The 23,397-nt window shown below is 43.2% G+C and overlaps 1 protein-coding gene and 1 long non-coding RNA gene across 2 annotated transcripts in view; both read left to right on the forward strand.

The window, feature by feature from the left end:
- Nucleotides 1–13,523, forward strand: part of LOC116070259 — a 74,873-nt gene extending 61,350 nt beyond the window's left edge. Inside the window, exons 2-3 of the long non-coding RNA XR_004110328.1 lie at nt 11,720–11,852; nt 13,326–13,523. This is a non-coding gene — a long non-coding RNA (uncharacterized LOC116070259). The remainder of the gene's footprint in view (nt 1–11,719; nt 11,853–13,325) is intronic.
- The window catches only part of Cdh13 (cadherin 13), a 1,053,312-nt gene that overhangs the window by 304,675 nt on the left and 725,240 nt on the right, over nt 1–23,397 (forward strand). The window lies entirely within an intron of this gene.

A 23,397-nucleotide genomic window follows, 5' to 3' on the forward strand; every position in this document is an offset into this window, starting at 1 on the left:
CCCAATGGAAGAGTTAGGGGAAGGACCGAAGGAGCTCAAGGGGATTGCTACCCCATAGGAAGAACAACAATATCAACTAACTGGACCCCCCAGAGTTCCCAGGGACTAAACCACCAACCAAAGAGTATACATGGATGGGTCCATGGCTTCAGCTCCATATGTAGCAGAGGACTACCTAATCTGACATTAATGGTGGGGGCTTGGTCCTATGGAGGCTTGATGCCCCAGCATAGGGGGATGCTAGAGCCATGAGGCAGGAGTGGGTGAGTGGGGAGCACCCTCCTAGAGGCAAAGGGGAGTGAGATGGGATAGGGGGTTTGCAGTGGGGAGACTGGGATGGGGTACAAATTCTAAATGTAAATAAATAAAATAACCAATAAAATATAATATGATGGAAAAATAATAAAATATATCTATAAAGAAAAAAAAAAACAAGGTTGAACATATCCTAAGGAATGACACCAGAGATTGCCCTCTGGCTTCCACACATATATGTTACACACATGCATGCATACTCACACACACACCTTTTGAGTAAATTCCCCTCTCCTGTAATTTTAGGTTTTACACCTGTGGAATGGAGGTGGCATAACTGGCAGTCAGCATACGGAGTCATTTGGAGACTGGAATGAGACAATGAACATTGCCATACTTGCACAGAGCTGAATCTTAGCAGTTGTGATTATGGTCATTATAATTGCCACCATTATTTCTCCCAAGGGCTGGCTTGTGGCTGCCTTCAGTTGGTGTCTGGGCCTACATTTTCTTCTTTAATACTGAGTTTGCTTCAGGTGTAGTTGGCAAACAGCAAACTGGATGCATCTTACCTACTCACCTCAGGCCCCCAGTGCGTCTCTTAAGATGTTTGGAGAAAACTAATCAACATGTCCGTTTGTTTTCTCATTTTCTTTGGCTGGCGTATACCACGGCCACTTGATTAGCAATCAGCCCTGAGTTGGCAGGCACACTCGGGCCCTGTTCTCCCTAATCAGAGATGTAGGAAGCAAATGCTCGTGTGGAGAGAGAACCCTTTTTTTGAGCTTCTGTCCCATGACTCTTAATTGTTGTATTTCTCAAACCCAACCCAGCTGCAAGCTTTATCAGGGAAACATTTATTCAGATAACAAGCCTCCGGAATGAAAGAGGGATAATTATTTTTGCAAATGCCTTGGAATTGCTGTATGGTATAGTGCAGCTCATTCCCTAGTCTGGGAAGGTGCACATTTGGGCTGAAACATTGCTTTGTAAATGGACAATTCAACAAGCATATGACTGGAAAGTTCTAGCAACTGGTTCCAGAAAACCATTTAGTGAAAACAAAGCATCAAAATAAGAAGCGGAATTATGATCAGAGTGCTCTGAAAGCTGCCCATGGTGCACAGAGTACCTGACTACCATTCATTCAATCATTCACTCATCCATCCATTCATTCATCTCTCCATCCATTCATTCATTCATCCATCCATGCACTTATTCATTCATTCATTCATTCATCCATCCATCTATTCATCCATCCATCTATCCATCTATTCATCCATCCATCCACCCATCCATCCATTCATCTATCCATCCATACATCCATCCATCCTATCCATCCTTTCTTTCATTCATTCACCCACTCATTTGTTTCCCAGCTAATGTTTTTGAGCTCCTGTTATATGCCTTGTTGTTAAAAAACCTAGTGAGAGAGAGAGCCAATGATGACCATCCTCTGGCTATTAGCTGTAGTTTCCTATCCTATCTATGAGTTCAGAATAGCTTTGGTTCAAAGAATTTCATACCATGTCTGGAAGTGTGCAGAGCTGTGCATTAATGTTCTTGAGTGGTGGGGACCAATGATTACTTTAGCCCCAGGGTCAGGTGTTCTGCCTACTTAGTCACCTTGCTTGTCCTCTTCGTGTTCCACAACCTGTATGTGGAAGGTGGTTATTCCTCCCATTTCTATGTGGGATTGTATGGCTGGTGTGTTTTGTGGCAATTCTAGAAAGTACCAGCTGCAGATAGAATGTTGAAGGTGACTGCTCCTGGCTGCCTGTGCCCAGCTTCCTGGTACCACCTTGCAGTTTCCCATCCTCCTTCTCATCTCCTACCCTTAACATTCTACCCAGTGTGACCGGTCTGCAGTGTTCCTGGAGTTTATGCACCATGCCAAGATCCAGTCTTGAGTGTGTATGCCCATACTCAAGACGCTCTTCTGCTAGGACAGTCTGCTTCCCTCTTCAACGAAACTCTTTATAGTGACAATTTGAGAATGTATTGATCTACTCTGAATGTCTTTGTCAGACTCGGGAATTTTAAGTCTCTCCTGTTCTATCCCTGGCCTCTTATTTTCCTGTTTAATTAAAAAAAAATCACTCTATATTTTAATGAGGGCCAAACACTCACTTTATCATGACCCTTCCTGGGTCCCACATAAGCAGTATTTTGCATACTCCAAGGTCATAAACTTTTTATGCTGGCTTTTCTAAAAGCTTGATTTCTAGAGCTTTCATGGTTAATTCCCTCCCAAATTCATTTTGTGTAGAAACCAAGATTCATTCTTCTAGTTGTTCCAGAGCCACTGATGGAGGCCACTTCCCTCCCTAGTGCCTCCCCACTTCCTGGATTTTGGTGACCACTTTAACTACATGGTCACATCCATGTTTTCTATTTTTTGAATCACTTTGTTTGACATTACAGTACTGGGATGGGGAGAGATTAAATCCATGGCCTTGTGCACTACCCCTGAGCTGTATTGCCCCACCTCTTCCAAATGAGACAGGGTGTGTCACTAAGATGCCCAGGCTGACCTTAAAAGCCTCCTGCCTCAAGTAGCTGACCTTATAGGATTGCTAGGCTCAGCTTATTTCTGTAAACCTTTCCATTTTCCAGGCCTTCATCTTTCTGCTAATGGTAGGGTATAGATTTTAAAGATAGTTTTCCCTTTTGCATGAGCGTTCCTTTATTCTTAAAATTGTTTTTTACTAATTATGGTGACAGTGTGTGTGTGTGTGTGTGTGTGTGTGTGTGTGTGTGTGTGTATGTGTGTGTGTGAGTGTATGGTTTGTGTGGGCCTGTATGGTGTGTGTGTGTGTGTATGTATGTATGTTTATGTATGTATGGTTTGTGTGTGTGTGTGTATGTGTGTGTATGTGTGTGTGTGTGATGCCTGTATGGTGTGTGTGCGTGTGTGTATGTGATGTGTCTATGGTGTGTGTGCGTGTGTGATGTGGGTATGGTGTATGGTATGTGTGTGATGCCTATATGGTGTATGTATGTGTATGGCATGTGTGTGTGTGTGTGTGTGTGTATGTGTGTGTGTTTATGGTATATAGTAGACTGGGAGGCAGAGAAGACAACTCTATTGAGTCCATTCTCATCTCCCACCATTACCTGAGCTCCAGGGATCTAACTCAGTTAGTGAGATTTCCTCAGCAAGTCCATTGAGCTGTTGAGCTAGCTCAGCCAGCTCTCAGGTCCTGCTGAGAAGTGCTTTTATATTTGACACACACTAGAATGTAAAAGAGAGGGCTTAAGCTGAAGGAAAGGGGTCAGGAATGACTTTCCAACTAGAGTCAGCTGAGTGAAACTCTTCATAATTTGCCCTCTAGGGCCAACTCACTTTCTCATGGCTCCTGATTTGAGTTCAGGTAAGTCATAGGCACTGATCTGGACTAGACTAGTTGCTGATATGGGGGAAACTCCCAGTAAAGGTGGAACAGGCATATTGAATGGATATGAAACAAAAGCTCCAAGGGGATGTGAGGTTACCCAAGGTCATTGAGCTGGCAAGCTGCAATTCTTGGATTCTAGACTAGAATTTAGGGTCTCAACAAACCTATCTTATTCTAGGGAGCATGCTTGGTCTAGGCACCAGCAACTCAAGGTCATTGAGTGTTGCCTAGATATAACCTTAGTGCTGCTCACCTCCAGAACATGTGTTCCTCCTGTCTCCTCCATTGTCTCTCTGAGAAAGCCAAGTCTATTTGTATGCTCAAATGAGAATACATTAATTGATTCTCATTTAAAAAAAAAACATAACTCTGCTCTAACATTATCAATATGTGTCGACAATAACTTATGGTGTGTGACTAATTACTCTTGAATCATACATATTTAATTACAGTTTCGATTTGATAATTTAGCATTGAAAATTATTGTTATTCCTCGCTTACCAATCTTCCATTCTTACATTTTCATGGCCTTTGTCGAGAGCTCTTTCCTTGACCATGGAGAAGATGCATGGGCGTGCTTCCTTCTTTTTACATTTCACTATTACTTATTGCCTTGCTAGCATGCAAAGATATGCTGGCATGAATCTGCTCCATTCTTAAAGACTTATTTTTAACTATGTGTGTGCATGTCTGTCTGTGTGGGAGTATATGCACATGAATGCAGTTGCCCACTAAGGCCAGAAGAGGGCATCAGATCCCTCGAAATGGAGTTAGAGTTATAAGCCAAATGCTGAGCCATTTCTCCTGCTCCATCAACCCATTCTTATAATGTACACTTCCAGAATAGGCCTCTTGAAATTAATTTTGGAGAAATGTTTGAAGTGGTTGTGAAGGGTTTGTCTTATGGTGTCTAGACCCAAGTAATCAATATTAGCAGTTTATGGGCCGACATCAGAATGTGTAAGAAAATGAAGGACCTCCAGATGAAGTCGGCGCTTCTCTTTGAGTCTCTCCCTAGTGGCTGCACTGTCGTAGGGCAAGAGATAGTCTAAAGCAACATCGAGGGTAACACCAGAAGCCTCCACCAAGTCTATCAAACATTTTCTGAACACATATTATGTCTTAAGACACTTTGGGGAACAAAGAAATCTAAGCCTGCTCTTGCGCTTGGGGAGATATCAATCAAGTTGTAATTTAGGTGTCTGCAGCCAATGACACAAGCTGGCTATAACTTCAGTATCTGGGTCCTTGGTGTAAACAAGGCCAAGTGCACACATAATGAGCAAGGGGCCTCTGTGGAGAGATTTGGCTTCCCTCAGCAATCAAGTGATCCTGTGTTTTCTTGCATCTTCTCCAGCTGTCCACTTTAGCTGAGTCTGCAGTCCTAGGAGGAAGAGGTTGCCTGCAGTATTGTCTTCTGCAGTATTCAGCCTTTGTTTCTCCAGTTCTGAAGGCACTTAAATAGCCTTCATCAATTCAGACCCCTTGAGATTAAGTATTTAATTTCTCTTGATCTCCAGCCTTAGGAAATAACCCAATTCATTACTTAGCCATTATTTAATTCATTACTGCCATTAAAGATCAGAAGAATTGTCTTACTAGGGCTGAAAGTCTGTGACATGCCTTACCTCTCTTTATTGGGCACAGCAGAGAGGCTATGGAGAGCTCTAATTTGGAATACCACTTGTGGGATTTCCTTTTATGACATTGTCCAGTCCTGGGCTTCTGCTGGGTGGCATGCAGGGATAGGGCTTAGATTGATGGAAAGAGGACCACCACTCCACATGTTCGTGAGGGTCCTATGTCCACACTGTGCTTTCATAGACTCCTTGATGGGGTCATTGAACAGCATAGTGGCCAGGCTGTGTTTGAGAGGCAGTACATGGGGAAGTGCTTTCCTCTTGACTGGGATGGGCATGGAAGTGGTTTCCCAGGGACTGCTGACAGTGTCTATAGATAACTTTTGTTATTGTACTGGATCACAGAAGTAGGACAAAGGCCTTATTAACATCTAGTGGCAAGAGACCTGAGGGGCAGCTAACATCCTAGAGTGCAGAACAAAAACTCATAACTTAAATGTCTGACCCCAATCGACCCAGCTGACCTAGATGAGAAACCCTGCTTTCCTGTCTATCACTGCCTGTCTCTAACACATACAGGCTTTTTCATAGGGTTCATGACACTGGATGGATGGATTAGGAAGGTAGGTTGTATTAGTGACCTTTCCCTAATTAAAAACTCAGCCAAAAGAAGCTTAAGGAAGGATTGGTGTTTTGGCTTCTAATGCCCCAGGGATGCAGTCCACAAAAGCAGGCAGGGAAGGCATAGCATCAGAAACTTGAGGTAGCTGGTCACATGGCACAAAACCAGGAAGCAAGAGAGCAGACCCAGTGTGGGGTCAGGCTGTTAAATCTCATGACCCTTCCCAAGTTGGCCATTTCCTCCAGCAAGGCTCCACCTCCTGAAGGTTACAGGGCCTTCCAAAACAGCAGCACCAGCTTGGATCAAAAGTTCAGATGTGTGAGTCTGTGGAGGGTACTTCACATTAAAACCATGGTGCAGAGAGATTTTAGGTAGCCGATGGATGGTCCTATATAAGAAGTCATGATAGAATAGTCATCCCCATACTGCCTCCGAATCCTTCTCATGGTGACAGTCTCTTAGCTTATGGCAAACCCAACTTGCCTGTCAGCTCCCTTGTGAAGTTCTTGCTTTCAGTCTTCTACTACTGGCACCCTATTTCCCCAGTCTGTATATTCTCTTTCTTTGTCTCTGCCTCTGTCTCTGTCTCTCTCTCTCTCTCTGTGTATGTGTGTCTTTTCCTTTCCTCCTCCTCTCACTAGTCCTTTGAGAACCTTCATACAATGTAATTTAATTCTCTCAGATGTACCTCTCCTCTCTTCCATACCCATCCAGCCTTGTGTCCTATTTGATTTAATAACAGCAGTTCAATACCTACACCTGTACATTCTGGATATGCCAGTGTTAGATGTGGCATATCTTATTTACTGATTTTGACAGGGAAGAGAGTTCTGATTATATATATATATATATATATATATATATATATATATATATATATATATATATCAGCATCAACTGACTACTGTCTAGAATCATCTATTAAGACTACTTCAGTGGATTATGTACATCATGTGGGATTTGGCTATTGCTGTGAAGGTCTGTCTTGACTGTTCATTGAGGTGGGAAGACTCATCCCACATGTGGGCATCACAAATTTTGTGGGCTGGGCCTTGGACTGTGTAAGTAGAGAAAGCTATCTGTGTAAGTAGAGAAAGCAAGCAGTAAGTGAAGACATATTCTTCCTCTTCCCCCTCTCCCCTTTCCTCCATCTCTTCCCCCCTCTCGCCTCTTTACTATGTATGTGATGTTCCTGCCCTGACTTCTCTGAAATGATGAATAACGACTTGGAATTGTAAGTCAAAACCTTCCCTCCCTTTTATTGTTTCTTGCCAGGATATAAGTCACAACAACCAAAATGACACAGAACAGTATCCTTCAAAACAGGCACATTTTGCCTGTGTTTTATAACAACTAGGACACACTAGGTAACTTTAATTTGTTGATTAAATGAATAAGTAAATTTGAGAATGAATAAATTAATGTATTGAGGGCAATATGAGAGAAGACTTGATGGATGCATGGGAAGGGTAGGATGGATGGATGGCTGATGGATGGATGGGTGGATGGATGGTGAATGGATGGATAGATGGGTGGATGGATGGCTAGATCAATGCACAGATGGATAGATAGGTATAGTGTAAGAAAGGACATCAGCTGTTTCTCAAACATTTAAGTTCAAAGACAGAACTATTAATTATAACACATTTTACTAGTAGCTTATAATTCCTATTGAAAGCATTTTTACTCATATAAAATGAGCCTTGAGTTTGATTCATTAACAGGACAAAAATCTCAAACCAATGTAGCTGATATATGAGTCAGTAACTTAAATATACACACCCAGATCTTCACCAAAAGCCAAAGTGATTTATATGTACAACCATTAAAGCAGGGTTACAGATGTTTTAAACAAAAATCTACACTTATGTTGCATATATTCACATACTGAAAAACTGTTGTAACAGATTAGATTACACACATGCATTGTTGTTAAGAACAGAAAGCAGTCTCTCTACTTAGATGCTAAACTATAGCAAATGTTTGAGACTCTGAAGGGATTTCTCTTCATTGGGCTGTGATTAGTATCAAATGCTGATCAGCTGACAGCAACATTAGGCAGTTTGTATTTTAATGTTAAGCCTATAGGATCCTGTTACAGCATCTGCCCTTCTGCTTCTCTAACTCCTCCTCCTCTCAGCTCTGACCTCTCTGCCAACCTACTCCTGCCTCCTACACCCCAAGTAGGGATGGTGAGAACTACATGGCAGGTGATGGTAAAGGGGGATATGTACATTTTCAGGATATTGAAAACAGCTTCAGCTGCAAAGCAAGTACTTGGGAATGATCCTGGGAGAACAGAACCATTATGTCACGAATTAGAGAATGGAACTATTATGTCATACATTAGAGAATAGAACTATTACATCACACATTAGAGGATAGAGCTATCATGTCATGCATTAGAGAATGAAACTATTACATCATTGAATAAGATGTCATTCTTGTGTTTTCTGTAATGTTCCTTCCCACCCTCCCCACCACCTGCCCCAGATTCTCAATTATTGAAACCAATACAAAACTAAGTATATTTTTATAAAGGTGAGCTATAAAGAGACTTCTATCTCAAGAATTAACCAACAAGATGAAACTCTTTCTCCAGATGTAAAATTATAGGAGCCACAGCTCTATGCTTTGCCTGTGTTTTATTCAAATATTAAACCCGTGGGTGTCTGGGTAGGGGCTTGGAATCTCAGTCCAGAAAGGCTATTTTGATACTGCTCTTCCAGATTTAGAGTTTGTCTTCCATATTTTCAATGGAACCCCATTGCTCAAGTGGAATTTTTTTATGAATGGCTGAGAGATGGCATTTAAAGTGGAAACCTCTACAGTATGTAATGTCACACAGCAGTGATGAATTCGTGATGGGACTGGCTGGAAGTGTTTGACATTTTAAGTATCTCATTGCTCCGAATTCATTTGGCATTTATTGTAATAGAAATGACCATATTGGATTCATTTGGCATTCATGTGGACTTCACATGTATTTATGGAGATGTAACTTGGTAATTTAACATTTATTGTACTAAGCATTATTTAATGGACATTGAAAGACATTGTCGCACAGTGCTTAATAGAGTCGGTAACTCTGAAGTTAATCTTCTGTCAAAACACAGAAATGAAAAACTACTTTGATACCCTAAGCCCCACAAGCAAATTATCTGCATAAGTCAAAATTATGTATTTACTCTGCCAAATCTTGCTTTCTAAAATTTTAAGCCAGAAGGTTGACTCTAGGACCAAGACAGGGAAGAGCAGATGTTCAATTTAGACCTCTTTATATTCTAAAATTGTCTACAAGTACATTAATCTCAGTCTAAAAATACTAAGGATGATTTTCTTGGCTCATCTACAGTAAATTCAGCAAAGGGCAGGGCATGTGTGCACTGATTTCTTCATCTCTTCTTCCACTCTAGCATTTAGCATGTCCCTGTTAACCTGCTCCTCTTGAATAATTCTGTTTTCTTTTTCCTTGCAGAAGAATTATTTTTAGAACAAAACAAGTCATTATTTAGAACAGTTGAGAGTCAAGGGAAACTTTCCAGAGAAGTGACAGGAAAGCTCTTCAGACACTATGATGGTGACCTCTCATTTCCTTTTATTTCTCTCTAAGAACATCTTGCTTAAGGGCACAGCATCAGGCAAAACTTTGCTGTTAGCCACTTTCAAAGACTTGGAGGAGAAGGCCTTGCCCTCCCTCCAGTTTTCTCCATTGCCTTCTTAATACCACTCAAATGCAGACAATTTACTGACCACTCAGAGAAGGGACCAGACATCTGGTCCTCCTGCCTCGAAGTATATCACTGCTCAGCTCTGATGGCCGAATGACCATTGTTTAGTCATTGAGATACTGGAAACATTTAAAATCTTTCACTTTTTAAAACATATATGCATTGCGTGCATGCACCACGTGGGTGGAGTGCCCATGCTGTCTCAAGTAGCTTGTTGTGTTCCCTTGGGCTGTAGGTACAGGCGGGTGTGCACTGGGATGTGGGCACTGGGAACCAAGCTCAAGCCTTCTGGAAGAGCAGTAAGTGTACTATGTACTTTCCTTTCTTTTACTCATGGCGTTTCTTCCTCCACCTCCCGGTGCTGGGATTTCAAGCACGGGTCACTGAATGCAGCTCTTTTTATAGGGTTTATCAGCTCACACTTATCCAGCCAGCCCTTTGCTGACTGAGCTGCCTTCCCCACTCTAGAGGGATTTCCAAGAGGTTTTATTTATATCCTAGGTCTATGGTCATGGATCATGGCCGACCACATAGCTTCAGCAACAAAATGCGTTTTGGGGCAGCTACAGTGGCTTGAAGTCCTACATCAGGTGATGTCAGAGCCCTGGGAGGATCCTCCCTGGACCACCAGCTCAGGTGGCACCAGGCTTCTTTTAACTTATAGCTGTGTATTTTCTGCTAGTGCCTACGCACTCTCTCTGGATGTCTGTGTTTTTGTATGGTATTTCTTACCTTTTCTATAACAAAACAACCACCACCACCACCAACAACAAAACAGTCTTAAGGAATTAGAACCTTCCCTAAGGAGTTCACCCTAACTTAATTCCAACTACAAAGATCCAAGTGCAATAAGGGCACATCCATGGCTACTTGTGCAAAATGGCCACGGCCAGAGAAATCTATTCGAGGGGTAGCATTCAGCCTACAACAGGGGCTCTCTGAGCCATTTTTACCAGGGCTAATATTTTAATGCATGTTTTTTTGTTTTATAGTTAACTTTTTCCTGGGAGGGGCTGAGACAAAATTCACCTTCAAGGGCACTTGTTTTGTTTTGTTTGACATTTGCGCTGGCATTAGAGAAGACCGGATTTCTTTGTAGTGGGCTGTATTCTTTACCCTTTGTGCATCTGAAGGGCTTGCTTGGGCGGACTCACTTGCTCTTTGATCTTAGAGCATGACCTTGGTCCCTGGGGTGGCCACTGAATGTCACTTTGCTTTCCAAGTCGAAAACATCCCATGACTGTTCTGATAAGGAACCACAATACTTAGGCAATGGGTTGAAGATGCCGTTCAGCGTCAGAAGCTAAGCTGCATGCCCTGTGGCAGAGTCGGTTGGATTCCTCTTGGAATAAGCGGCAGGAATCTTCTCTGACTAGCAGCAAGTAGGAATGGAAAAGACCATTGCTGGGTGGATTTACTCCTTATTGTCAAAGGTGCTACAACAAAGTGCCGGGAACTTGTAGGTTAACAACTGCAAAAGTTTATCAATCTCTTCTGGAGTCTGGGAGAGATGTTCATTTTCTACGAAGTGGTATAGAACGAACTATGCTTCTCTTTCTGCTGCTCTTTCTGCTCCTGCTGGTGTGCCCAGTGTCCAGCATCCTTGGCATATTGATGCATCACCCACCCATGATTTTACCCCCACATGCCATCCTCACCCCATGTGCATGTCTCTCTCACCACCCAATGTTCCCTTGGTTATAAACATACTGTATTATGTTATCTTATTAATTGCCTCCATAAAGAGCCCACCTCCAAATAAAGTTATAGGTTATAATTCTAAAATGTCTTTTTTTGTTTGGGGGGGGGGTTTGGAGAATATACATCAACCCATAACAATAATCATATATTGTATTTGAAATGAAAACTGGATGACCCATGAAGGGAGGGAACCCAAGTTGTATCTGGGCATTGGAATCAATGAGCCTTCTAGAATGTTCTCACTGATATAGTTTCTCATAATCAGTGCCTGGGGCTATCTATACACAGACTGTCCATGTGTTGGTGTGTGCACGAGACTGCATGTGTGTGCATGTGCAGGCCCACACGTGTGTACGGGCATTTCTTCTGCTACAAAAGTAGATGTAACCAGGGAGTGGGCCAAACGTTACCCCTTCTTTTTACCCTTCCCAGACCTTGTGCCGATCTCTGAAGATGAAAGGTATGCTTGTACTCTTCAAAGAAGCAGCTGACCATTGATTGAACTGGCAGAATCAACTGATGTCCTACAGCCTGTTCCTGGCTGGGGGCATGGGAGTGGCAACAGGTGTGCATTTCTGTGTCATTCACGTTGTTAAACCCTGAAGTAGGAATGGGAGTGACATCATCCCAGCATCACCAAGATGCAGATCCTCAGATTAGAGCATGGCACATCTCAGTTTACAGCAGCCATGCACTGCTGTCTTATAGAGGTGCCTTTCCAAGGCTTGCCCTGTCTCCATCATGAGACACCTGAGTGCAGCCCAGAAAAACCACTGGCTCTGCTTCATCAAGGGGAGCCACAGGGGACTGCAGAGAGGAAACCCTTTCTTCCCCAACTTATGCTTGCCTGGTGTCTCTAACTGTCTCCCAGATGGGAGTCTTGTGACTCTGCAAGGACATCAGGACATAGATCTGTCCACCTAGCTTAGCTCTGAGGGCCCTGGGACCAGAGAGACTCGATGGGTCTTCCTGAGTGTTCTGTTTCCTTCTTAGAGTCACAGAGGTCCCACAAAGAGATGATGCCAGTAAACCACCACATCTGTTTGTCAACCTCGCTCAATGCAAATTTTACAAGATGCCCCCCCCAACCCCTGCATCCCTGCACAGGGTTTCCCAGCCCCTGCTTCCCTAGTTTTGCCCCCTGCACAGGGTCCCCACCCCCACCGCCATTCCAGTTCCGTTCCCTGCACAGGGTCACAAACCCAACACAGGTCGCTTTGCTGTTTATTATCCCTGGGATGCAGTGCTAGAGCAGCCTTCAGTGTACCATTACAGCATACTTTTTTTGTCAAAATGAATTTTGACAATGATAAATGCACAGACAGACAGCCTAACCCCATGCCCATCAAGTTGCTCAGAATTAGCTTTGCTGATACAATATCTTAAACAGGGAAGCCTAGATGTTGCCCCGTGTGGTACACAGATGGGGCTTCAAATGCCATTGCCACCAAGTTTGTACCAGTCACACATGGGCAGATTTTTTTCTGTCTGCTAGCCTCCATTTCCTTGACTAGGGAGGATAGTTTGAAACGACTGCCCTTCATAAAGCCAGTGTGTTCTATGAGGCAAGGACTAGACAGATATGAATACAGTTCCTGGCCACCATAAAGCTCCTGATAAGTCGCTGGCTAGTGTTCTTGCAGGTATGTCTTCCTGTTACCTGAAGTAATGGCTCTAATATGAATTTGAATCCAAATAATATGAGAAGCAATGGTTGCTGTTGTCAGTAAAGATGGAACGGATAGGCTTTTTTTCCCCCTGCAGACCTTAGAATATGGTATCAGTAGTTAGTGTCTATTAATTATTTATGATGTATTTGGCAGTGTGCTGAGTGTTTTCTGTAGACCCTGCTAGTGAATCTCACGCTAACTCTGAACTTTATGTGAGTCATTTATCTTGTACAGTAAGAATCCTGGCTGGCTGGCTGTGCAGCATAAGCCCCTCCAGATCTAATTCCATCATCTTATATCTTTCCTGCACTGCAGGATGCTGACCCAAAATACCACGTCAAACAGGGTCTTCTGCTCTTCTGTTTCAGGTTAGAATCACTATGGATGTCAGCCAAGGTCCTGGCTGGAGATATGGAGTGCAACTAAACCAGTCTCTAAAACATAGTAAAACCCACTTGACCAAGGGAAACTACAAAGAGTTGGATCATTATCCTGCATCTGGAAGTAGTACACTATTACTCTTGCTTTAGACCTCACTAGATAGAAAATAAATGTGGTACCCAGAGCCAGATGTGCAGCTCTCTATGGACAATGTGCTGTTAGGTTGAGATGCAGCCAGCCTTGTGCTCTCAGAAGAAACCAGGAGAAAGGATACCTTATCTCCTGATCTCTAGCAAATGCCCCTCACCAACCCAGAAGCCAGAAAGACAAGGCTGCCAGGTGCTCTGCCCAAGGACAAGGCAAAGCAGAAAAAGGAAATAGAATCATGATAGCCCAGCCATATCCCAGCATATCTGCTTGAACATTGTGCCAGCAAGTGACATTTGCCAGAAGTGACAAAGAACTGGACCACCCTCTATACTGTTGCCCTTAGCTTATTTCTCTCCACCTATCCATCCACCCATCCATCCACCCATCCACTCACCCATCCATCCACTCACCCATTCATCCATTCATCCATTCACCCATCCACCCTCCCATCCATCCATCCATCCACTCACCCATCTATCCACCCACCCTCCCACCCATCTATCTATCTATCTATCTATCTATCTATCTATCTATCTATCTATCATCTATTATCTATCTACAATGTTTTCCTCACAGACTATAATCTCTCAGTGCTAAAGTGGGGAGCTTAAATGGCTCAGCATCTTTGTGTAATCCAACAACTCTTAGATATGAGACTGTTTCACTGTAAAAAGGTCAATGTAAAAAAAATAAAAACTACATTACTAAACAGCCATTTATCCTTTATTTTCTCATAATACAAAGAAAGGTTATTGCCAAATCTGATGATAAAGCTTTTATTGCTCCAACTTTTATAACAAAACAAACATATTTCTTAATGAATTTTATTAGATCGGTGATTGCTGACATGGGGTTCTTGGGTCTTAAGAGACATTGTAGCAGTGGAGATCGGTCAGGGAGCCATTTAAAAGATTTCAGCAAACCTAATCTAATCATACTTTTACAAGTGATAAAGCCTCTCAAACTAACAAAAACACCAAGGTTCTTTGCTCTTGATTGAACGGTATTAGCTCTGCCTGACAACCTCAGTCGTTTTATTCTGACTCGAAGCTCTGATTGGCAGTTCTGTGTCTTTGATTAATAAAACATGAGTGAGCAAATGAATTATTACTCAAGCCATGCAGTTTGCTAGATAGAGTCTTTGAAAAACCACAGATCAGCTGGAGAAAAATAATGAGCTGGGTTCTTAGTAATGGCATAGGGAACACAGTGATAAGATGCGCTGTGAGGCTGTATTAGGCTTCCAGATGGACCAAGACCTGATTAAAAATTCAAGTCAATTCAATAATAACCATAGAAATAGTAATGGCGGGCAGGCGAGATGGCTCAGCAGGTAAGAGCACTGACTGCTCTTCCAAAGGTCCTGAGTTCGGATCCCAGCAACCACATGGTGGCTTACAACCATCCATAATGAGATCTGACATCCTTTTCTAGTGTGTCTGAAGACAACTACAGTGAATTACACCAGAGCAAGCGGGGCCAGCAGAGGTCCTGAGTTCAGTTCACAGCAACCACACACATGATAGCTCATGGCCATCTGTACAGCTACAATGTACTCATACACATAAAATAAATAAAATAAATCTTTTAAAAAAAAGAAATAGTAATGGCAATGGGATCAATAGTGAGTGGCCAGGCATGGTATTGAAACATCCCATGTGTGATATCTTCCCATGGACCAGGAGAACATACATGCTGATGACTTTGACTTGAGTTGGTGTCCCTCCTTTGCCAAGTTTAAGATACAAGGGGTTCTGTGCACAGTATTTGTGTGAGAAGTGATGTCAGGGGCACTGTTCAGGAATGAAGGGTTTGCCTGGGGAAGGGAAGGAGGCCTTGCTTCACAGGGGAACACTGTGAATCACACCTGGCTTGCTCTATGTCATTCATAAGGATATTGATGATGGTCTAGAGAACTGTCTCTTCAAGTACAGCGTCTAGAACTTTTGATTTACCTGATGCTGGGAAGGGGCTGTGTGTGTGAGCACATTCCAGCAGCTAGAGGAGTAGAAAGAAACAGGCTTTGTGGATTCTGGGGGATGGGGCAGCATCCAACAACTGCATCTGGTCCTCCAAGTGAGGAAACCAAAACTCTGTGCGTTGAAATCATCTGTCTGAAGTCTCTGCACTTATATGGACTGTCCCATGGGATTCTATTACCACTTCTGTCTAAATGGCTGAGATATTGTTTTTAAGGGAAAAACAAAAACAAACAAACAAATAACAAAAAACCCCGAAAGAATCAAAACTTCATCTTAGCCAAAAGGCTGAGAAGAGATAGAATTATATTTTTATGCGTCAGCTATTTCTGGGCTGTAATTCATATCCCATATAATTCATTCATTTAAAAATGTTCAATTTCATGGTTTGCAGTGTATTTGTAGCTATGAACCCATTACCACCATCAATCTTGGAACGTTCTCATCAGCCCCAAAGAAATCTTATATGCCTTGAAGTCATGCCCCATTTCTTCCATCATATCCACACACCCCAGAAATCCTTTCCCATGTTTTTCTGGCCTTGTCTTTTCTCAGCATTTTCTGTTAACAGAATATGTATTTTGGAGGAGCTGCCTTCTTTCACCCTGTATGATGTTTTAAAAATGCATCTCTGCCATAGCCACTATCTACACCTCATTCCTTTACCTTGTCAAATATTATTCCACTGTATGGATATACCACATTTGTTTACATGTTCATTGATTGACAGGCAGAGTTTTCTCCCATGCTTGGCTTTTCTGACAACCCCATCCCCACCCCCGCTATGAAAGTTTGCCCATAAGCTTCTATTGACACATTCTCGTTTCTTTCTGTTATCCACCTGGGAGGAGAATTACTAGGTTTTATGGTAACTCTATTTTTAACCATTTGAGGCACTGCCAAGTTTTTTTTTTTTCTCTCCAAAGCAATCCAGGAGTTTATTGATGGCTTTAATCTGCCGTTCAATTAAGCAAGCTGTGTGTCTCACGCTGCTCCTGCAGGGGAGAAAAATCACTGCCACACAGTTGTAATGTCTGATTTCTAGGTTCCTGAGGCATTCGGGAGGGACACTATGAGGGCCCGACTGGAAGTGACTCAAGCTGGCCTCGGTCCCTGCAGGTCTTGCCTTTCATTTTAAATAATGAATGCTTCAGCCTTCTCATTGCTCGTTTAGTTTATGACCACACAGACTCTCCTTAACCCTACTGGGTGCAGTGATGCATGTTTGCATCTGGTATATTTTTGGCCCGCAGTTTCTAAATAGCTAGAATTTAAAGCATAGATGGGTGGCCGTTTATTAAACATGGACTCTTTATTGGACTCCTTAGTATTTGTGCTCAGCACTTACTGAGAACTCAGCGCCGTGTTGGGTACCTTGAAGGCAGTGGGAAAATGAAGGTAGACACAATCCAGTGAGAGGAAGTGATACTTGACAGGAGCTGCTCCTGGAGATGTGCTGTGTAGCCACGGCTGAGACCACCCTCACAGCAAGAACTACTGGAGACCTGTTATGGAGTCTGTTCAATCCTTCTCAATCCAAAGACAGTCTATGACTACCCATAATAGTGGTGGTGGCCAGAGGAAATCTGCCTTTCTCTCTTGCCATAATATTCTAATTATTAGGAAAACAGGATGTTAACCAGTTCTGTGGTTATAAAAATCCTAATCTGGACCGGGGAGACACCTCAGTCAGTAATGCACCTCCAGTTATTCCAGTCATTCACTCACAAGGACCTAGGTTCGGTCACAGGCACCTGTTAGAAGCCGGTAGTAGTATGAGCTGGTAGCTGTATTATGGGAGGTGGAGGCAGGTGAATCTGTGAGGCTCCCAGGCCAGCCAGTCTAGCGGAATCAGTGGATCCCAGCTCTTACTGAGATTCTTTGGCCTCAAAGATGCTTCTTCAGGTCAGAATCTCAAGGTTGTCTTCTGGTCTCCATATATACATGCACACACATAGACACATACACCTGGATGCACATAGGCATGTATATACACACACACAAATACATACACACAGAAAAAGCTAAATGGAAGTTCTTCTATGACATAACTGAGTGTCAATGTTGCTCTTTTGTTTGGTTGTGGGTTTGTTATTTGTTTGCTTATCACAGTCAATGTTTCACGAGCAAATACAGATCTACCGCTACAGAATTAATCTTACAACCACAAAATTAAAACTCATCAACCACCACCCTCAGCCAAGTCTTAAATCTACATTCTCCCCTAGGATACATTTTGTACTTTAGCAGACCAGTGACCCCTCCTACCCTGCCTTTGTCAGACGTGGGCCTGGATGATTTTGTTCCTTTCTTACAGTTTCCTCCTCCCATCTGCCAGATGGTATGAAATCCTCGTATGTGTCTCCAGGACATACCCGCTTCCCTTCCTCCCTAGCTTCACCCTGTATCTCAGTCACCTTCCTCTCTGTAGCCTTTCCAAGCTCTAGTCCAGAAGACAGGCAGGCAAAGGATATGTCTGCGGGTCCAGGCTAATCATACAACACCTCTGTAGAACTCTTCCGGGATCATTGTCACTCCAGGTTCAAGATCATTTTTGATTACATAGTAGGGCATGTCCTCTGTGACCCAGAAACTACCGACTCTTCTGTTTCTGTTTTCACCTCCTTTCCTATCAGATGTTCAAAGTCAAGCTAAAGCAAACCATTTCTTGAATGTGCCAGGCAGACTTGGCTAAGGATGTACCTTAAAACGTCTTCTTTTTATGCCTTGTACTCTGTGGATTTCTCTCCTCACATTAGCTCAGATGGGGATTAAGACGTCCCAGCCAAGATCCCAGGCTCAGTGGCTTCAGTAGGGATACTTAGCTGGTTCTCTCTTTTGTGCTGCTTCATGCAAAGCAGTCCTGGCTGCAGTGGGGACTTTGTGGAGCTGCAACTCAGAGAGAAGATGCAGAGAGTACTGCAGAGAGCAGTTCTGCCAGAGAGATGGCCAGGAGGCTAGGTCATAAAGTCCTGGCTCTGCCGTTTTCACTGGCCTCCTCAAACTGCTGCCCACTGTGGTTGACCCCCTGCCACATTTCAGGGAGAAGCAGCAGAAGAGGCTAACCTCTTCCCTCATGATGTATAATTGAGAAATGATACCTGTCGCTTCTGTTCCTATCGCATTGGTCAGCAAATGGTCACATGGGAACATCTCTCAGTCTGAGGGAAATCAGGAAACACTGGTCTTTCCCTGGGGACATATACTAATTTCTTGTAGTTAGGTTTCTATAAGAATAACCTTGTGGAAATGTTGGAGGGAACTTTACTTCCAGTCATGTGCAATCTTGGAAGCATTAAAGGGGCCGGGGTCGCACAAGCCTTTGCCAAACAAACATATTTTCAAACCAATAGTGTCAGATGTTAGAACATCTCAGTATATAAAGATCCCCAGGGAGGGTGATGGTCACATGACCATTCTCAAATGATGACCCCAAGCCCAGAGAGAGTAAACACTTCCCACGCACCTTCCATCTGCCAACCTGGTCTCAGAACACGTCTCTCATGCTGATCAAACACAGGCACTTGCATGCATCTCTCACCCACCATGTGACATTGACCACTGCTGTAGCCTTTCTTAGCCTTTGTCACGGGGATGAAGGAAACAGATGGTGGAGCTGTGGAGGAAACTGCTGAACAGGGAATGAGCACCCTATGCAAGGAGGCCAGTGTTTTTACTACAGTTCATACCTCTAAATGGTTTGTTTGTTTAACCGTAATCATTATTACAACTTTGGAAATTTTGTAGATTTTTATTCTTGTGTGTGTGTGTGTGTGTGTGTGTGTATACACTTGTGTGAGGGTGCCTGCAGAGGCTGGAAGCCGGTTATAGATTCCCTACAGAGACCTGCAGCTGTGAGACACCTGAAGTGGATGCTGGGAACCAAACTCTGGCCCTCTGAAAGAGGCGTTTCTAGCTTCCTTTCTATGGCTGTAATAAAATATTCTGACAAGAAGCAACCTGGAATGGAAATGGTTTCTTTTTTCTTTTTTTTTTTTTTTTTTTTTTTTTTTTTTTTTTTTTTTTGGTTTTTTGAGACAGGGTTTTTCTGTATAGTCCTGGAACTCACTCCATAGACCAGGCTGGGTTTCTTTTACTTTAGCCTTCTGGGTCCATCACTGAGGGTAGTTGGGGTGAGAACACCAGAAGTAACTGAAACAGAAACCATAGAGGAATTCTACTTATGAATTTAACTAGCTCATCTCAGCTTTCTTATACAGCCTAGGACCACCTACTTAGGCATGGTGCCGCCCACAGTGGGTGGGGCCCTTTCATATCAACCATCAATCAAAACACCCTCTCCCAGACATGACCACAGGCCATTCTGATCAAGCCAATTCTTCAATTGAGCTTCCCTTTTACCCAGTGATGGTAGGTTGTGTCAAGTTACAATAAAAACTAAGCAGAATAAGAAACAAGCACTTTTTTTTATGCCTGGCTGTCCTGGAACTCACTCTGTAGACCAGGCTGGCCTAGAACTCAGAGATCCACCTGCCTCTGCCTCGCAAGTGCTGGGATTAAAGGCGTGCGCCACCACCGCCCAGCAGAAAGAAGCACTGTTAAGCCTGAGCCATTTTCCCAGCTCCTATCACTGCTTTGGGTGGCTTGGTGAATGAAGAACAGGTACTCATCTCTGTGCCAGTGTCTCTTCCTAAGGCAAAGCTAAAGCAATCCTTTGCTGGAGTCCTTGACTGAGGCCTTCAGAAGGGGCCTGGAGAAGGCAGGGCTTCTTGTCAAAGCTGAAATGCAGCAGACACTGTTTAAGGTAATCCCCATATTCCAAGGCCCACCCTACATCCATCCCCCTGGAAACCCAGGGTCTTACCTGGAAATCTTTCATCTACCTGATCTGATATATGCACACTATCTAAAGAATCATAAATGTACAGGTTTCTTTCTTTTTTTCTTCTTTTTTTTTTTTTTTTGAGACAGGGTTTCTCTGTGTAGCCCTGGCTGTCCTGGAACTCACTCTGTAGACCAGGCTGGACTCGAACTCAGAAATCCACCTGCCTCTGCCTCCAAAGTTCTGGGATTAAAGGTGTGCGACACCACTGCCCGGCAATGTACAGGTTTCTAACCAAATACTCTGATGCTAGTGGGAGCCAGACCAAAGCTTTGGAATCTGAATTCTATCTTTCCATTGGTGTCTAGCCTCAGAAAAACTATTTGACTTCTCTTAGCATCAACCACTGCTCTTAAAAGTGAGAATAACATAATTACCCACTTCATCATGTTACCAGTAGCGATACGTGGGATAAATCACACAGAAGTACTTATCCCAGTACCTGCCAGATAGCTCAGGAGCTGACTTTTGATCCCCCCAACCCCTACTGAGGCCTGGACTTCTGCAACAAGGACAAAGAGGAATTGAGAGACTTAGAAGGTCAGAGTAAAAGGACCCAGAGATAGCCTAGTGTCAGTAACAAACAGAGCAAGCTGCAAAGGTACCACAGGGAACTGGTTATGTGATAGGAGCATTCCTAGATGTTGGGAAAGCAGGTAGAGAAATGAATTGAAAGGAAGCAATGAGCCTATTAGGCTTGGTCATTGTGGTGGCTAGCTTTCATTGTTAATCTGATACAACCTGGAATGGCTTGGACAGAGAGTTTCAGTGGGGGATTATCTACAGAGCTGGTCTGTGGGTATGTCTGTAGATGTTGTCTTAATTGAGGTGGGAAGACCCAGTGGTGCTCTATGGGCAGCACCATTGCCTAGGCAGGGGCTCCAGAATCAGAATAGAGAAATCAAGCTGAACACAAGCAAGCAAGCAAGCAAGCAAGCAAGTGTGCATGCATTCATTTATTTCCACTCTTGACTGTGGATTTGATGCGACAAACTGTCTCACAATCCCAGATCCTGCTGTGGTAATAGACTAACTGGAATAATGAGTGAAAAGAAACCCTTTGTCTCCTAAGTTGTTTTTGGTCAGGGTGCTTTATTACAGCAACAGGAATTAAACTGAGATAGTAAGGGTTTTTGGTTAAAGGATTCACACAAAGAGACAAAAACAGGCATGTGATCATTGAGTATCGAGTTCGGTGGAGAAGGCATAGCCTAGTACACACTTCTAGGAGACATTCATCTTGGGATTCACCAGTCACAGGCCATGGATGCAGTCATCTTTAGCAACCACAGCTAAACTGAGGAAGGCACAGTAACTAACTTGGGCTCAGCATGGAAGTGGTATGCAGGAGGGTGTAGGAGAATTCATGGGGCATCAAGGACAAGTTAGGAGTATTTGCTCTAGGACTGAAAGTGTCCTTCCATTTTGGCAGGTATTAAGTGCTGGAGACAAATGAAATCTACTTAAATTGCCCAATGTATACAGATGAGATGATAAATGACACCAGAATATGGCCAGGTCATGATGTTACTGAAGTCTAGAGTGTGGCATTTCAATGAGGAACAAGACTGCCCTAGCTGTGCTCATGGTCAGATGGCCGTATGCCAATTTTGAAACTTGTGTTTCAGATATAAATAGTTATCTTTCACAAAAACAGTGTATACAAAATGAGGAAATTTCCTCCAGTATTCTGTAGGGCCCTACTTGGCAATCTGTGTGATCTTTCACCTTCTTCCTGAGCTTCAGACTCATGAGTTATTTGGAAAGACAAGAAGGGTGATGTTGTGTTTATTAGGGCAAGAGAGTTAAGGGATATTCATATCATTCAAACCTGCATGGCATTTTAAGAGCTGTTTTGTCTCCCATATTAGATTCCTCCTGCTGTTGAATTTGCTGCAAATTTACTAGCTCAAAACTTATGGTGCCGTGCCTGCCTTCCTTTCTGGAGTCTCTTGAGAGAAACATATTGCCTTACACTTCTGGCATGTGGATCACATCGCCTTCCTTTATCTTAAAGCCACATCAGTCACATCTCTCAGTCAGTTTTTTCTTTGTCATGTCTCCTTTCAACATGTCCACCACCCTTCTCGTGCATGAGTGAGTGAGTGTGTGTGCGCATGTGTGTGTGTTAGTGAAAGCAAGAGGAGATGAGATGGGGCGCCCATGTGTGTGGAGATCAGAGGTTTGTGTGTTTCCTTAGTTGTTCTCTATTTTTTTCAGACAGCATCTCTCACTGAACCTGGAGCTCACCATTTCAGCTCCAGTGCCTGGCTAGCAAGCCACAGGGATCTTCCAGTCTTTGCCTCCCCAGTGCTTGGATTATAGCTCACACTACCATGCTAATTTTTACATGGCTTCTGGGGCTCAAGTCTGCAGGCATGTATGGCAAGCACTGTACCAACTTCTTTACCCCCTTGACTCCCTTCATGGATTCTGATTTGTAAACTGTGCTCATCTGGGAAATCTTGGCTTAGTTCCCCATTTTGAAGGTCAATTGATTATCAACATTAATTCTGCCTGCCAAGTTCCTCTTGCTCTATTAAGTTTACAAATTCCTTTGTACTGTTGAATAGTATTCTATGGTGCAGATAGACCATAATTTCTTGAAACAGTCACACAGTTTTGAAGGTTGTCTGAGTTATTTCCACTCCTTCAGAGATTCATAAGTATGGGTTTGAATATGCTTGGCCCAGGGAGTGGCACTCATAGGAGGTGTGGCCTTGTTGGAGGAAGTATGTCACTGTTGAGGTGGGCTTTGAGACCTTCCACCTAGCTTCCTGAAAACAGTCTGTTCCTGTCGTTCTTTCAATGAAGAACTCTTGACTCCTCTAGCATCATGCCTACCTGGATAATGCCATCCTCCTACCTTAATGATAATGGACTGGACCTCTGAACCTGTGAGCCAGCCTTGATTAAAGCATTCCACTGCTTTCCAAATCCAAAGTCCCAAAATCTACATTCTTGCCCCCCAACCCCCCCAAAAAAGCATGGTTAAGGCTATCACAGCAATATCTCAGTCCCTGGTGCCAACGTCTGTCTTAGTTAGGGTTCTACTGTTGTGAATATAACCAGGCAGCACTTATTAAA

Source organism: Mastomys coucha, unplaced genomic scaffold (assembly GCF_008632895.1).
Source record: "Mastomys coucha isolate ucsf_1 unplaced genomic scaffold, UCSF_Mcou_1 pScaffold22, whole genome shotgun sequence".
NCBI lineage: Eukaryota > Metazoa > Chordata > Mammalia > Rodentia > Muridae > Mastomys > Mastomys coucha.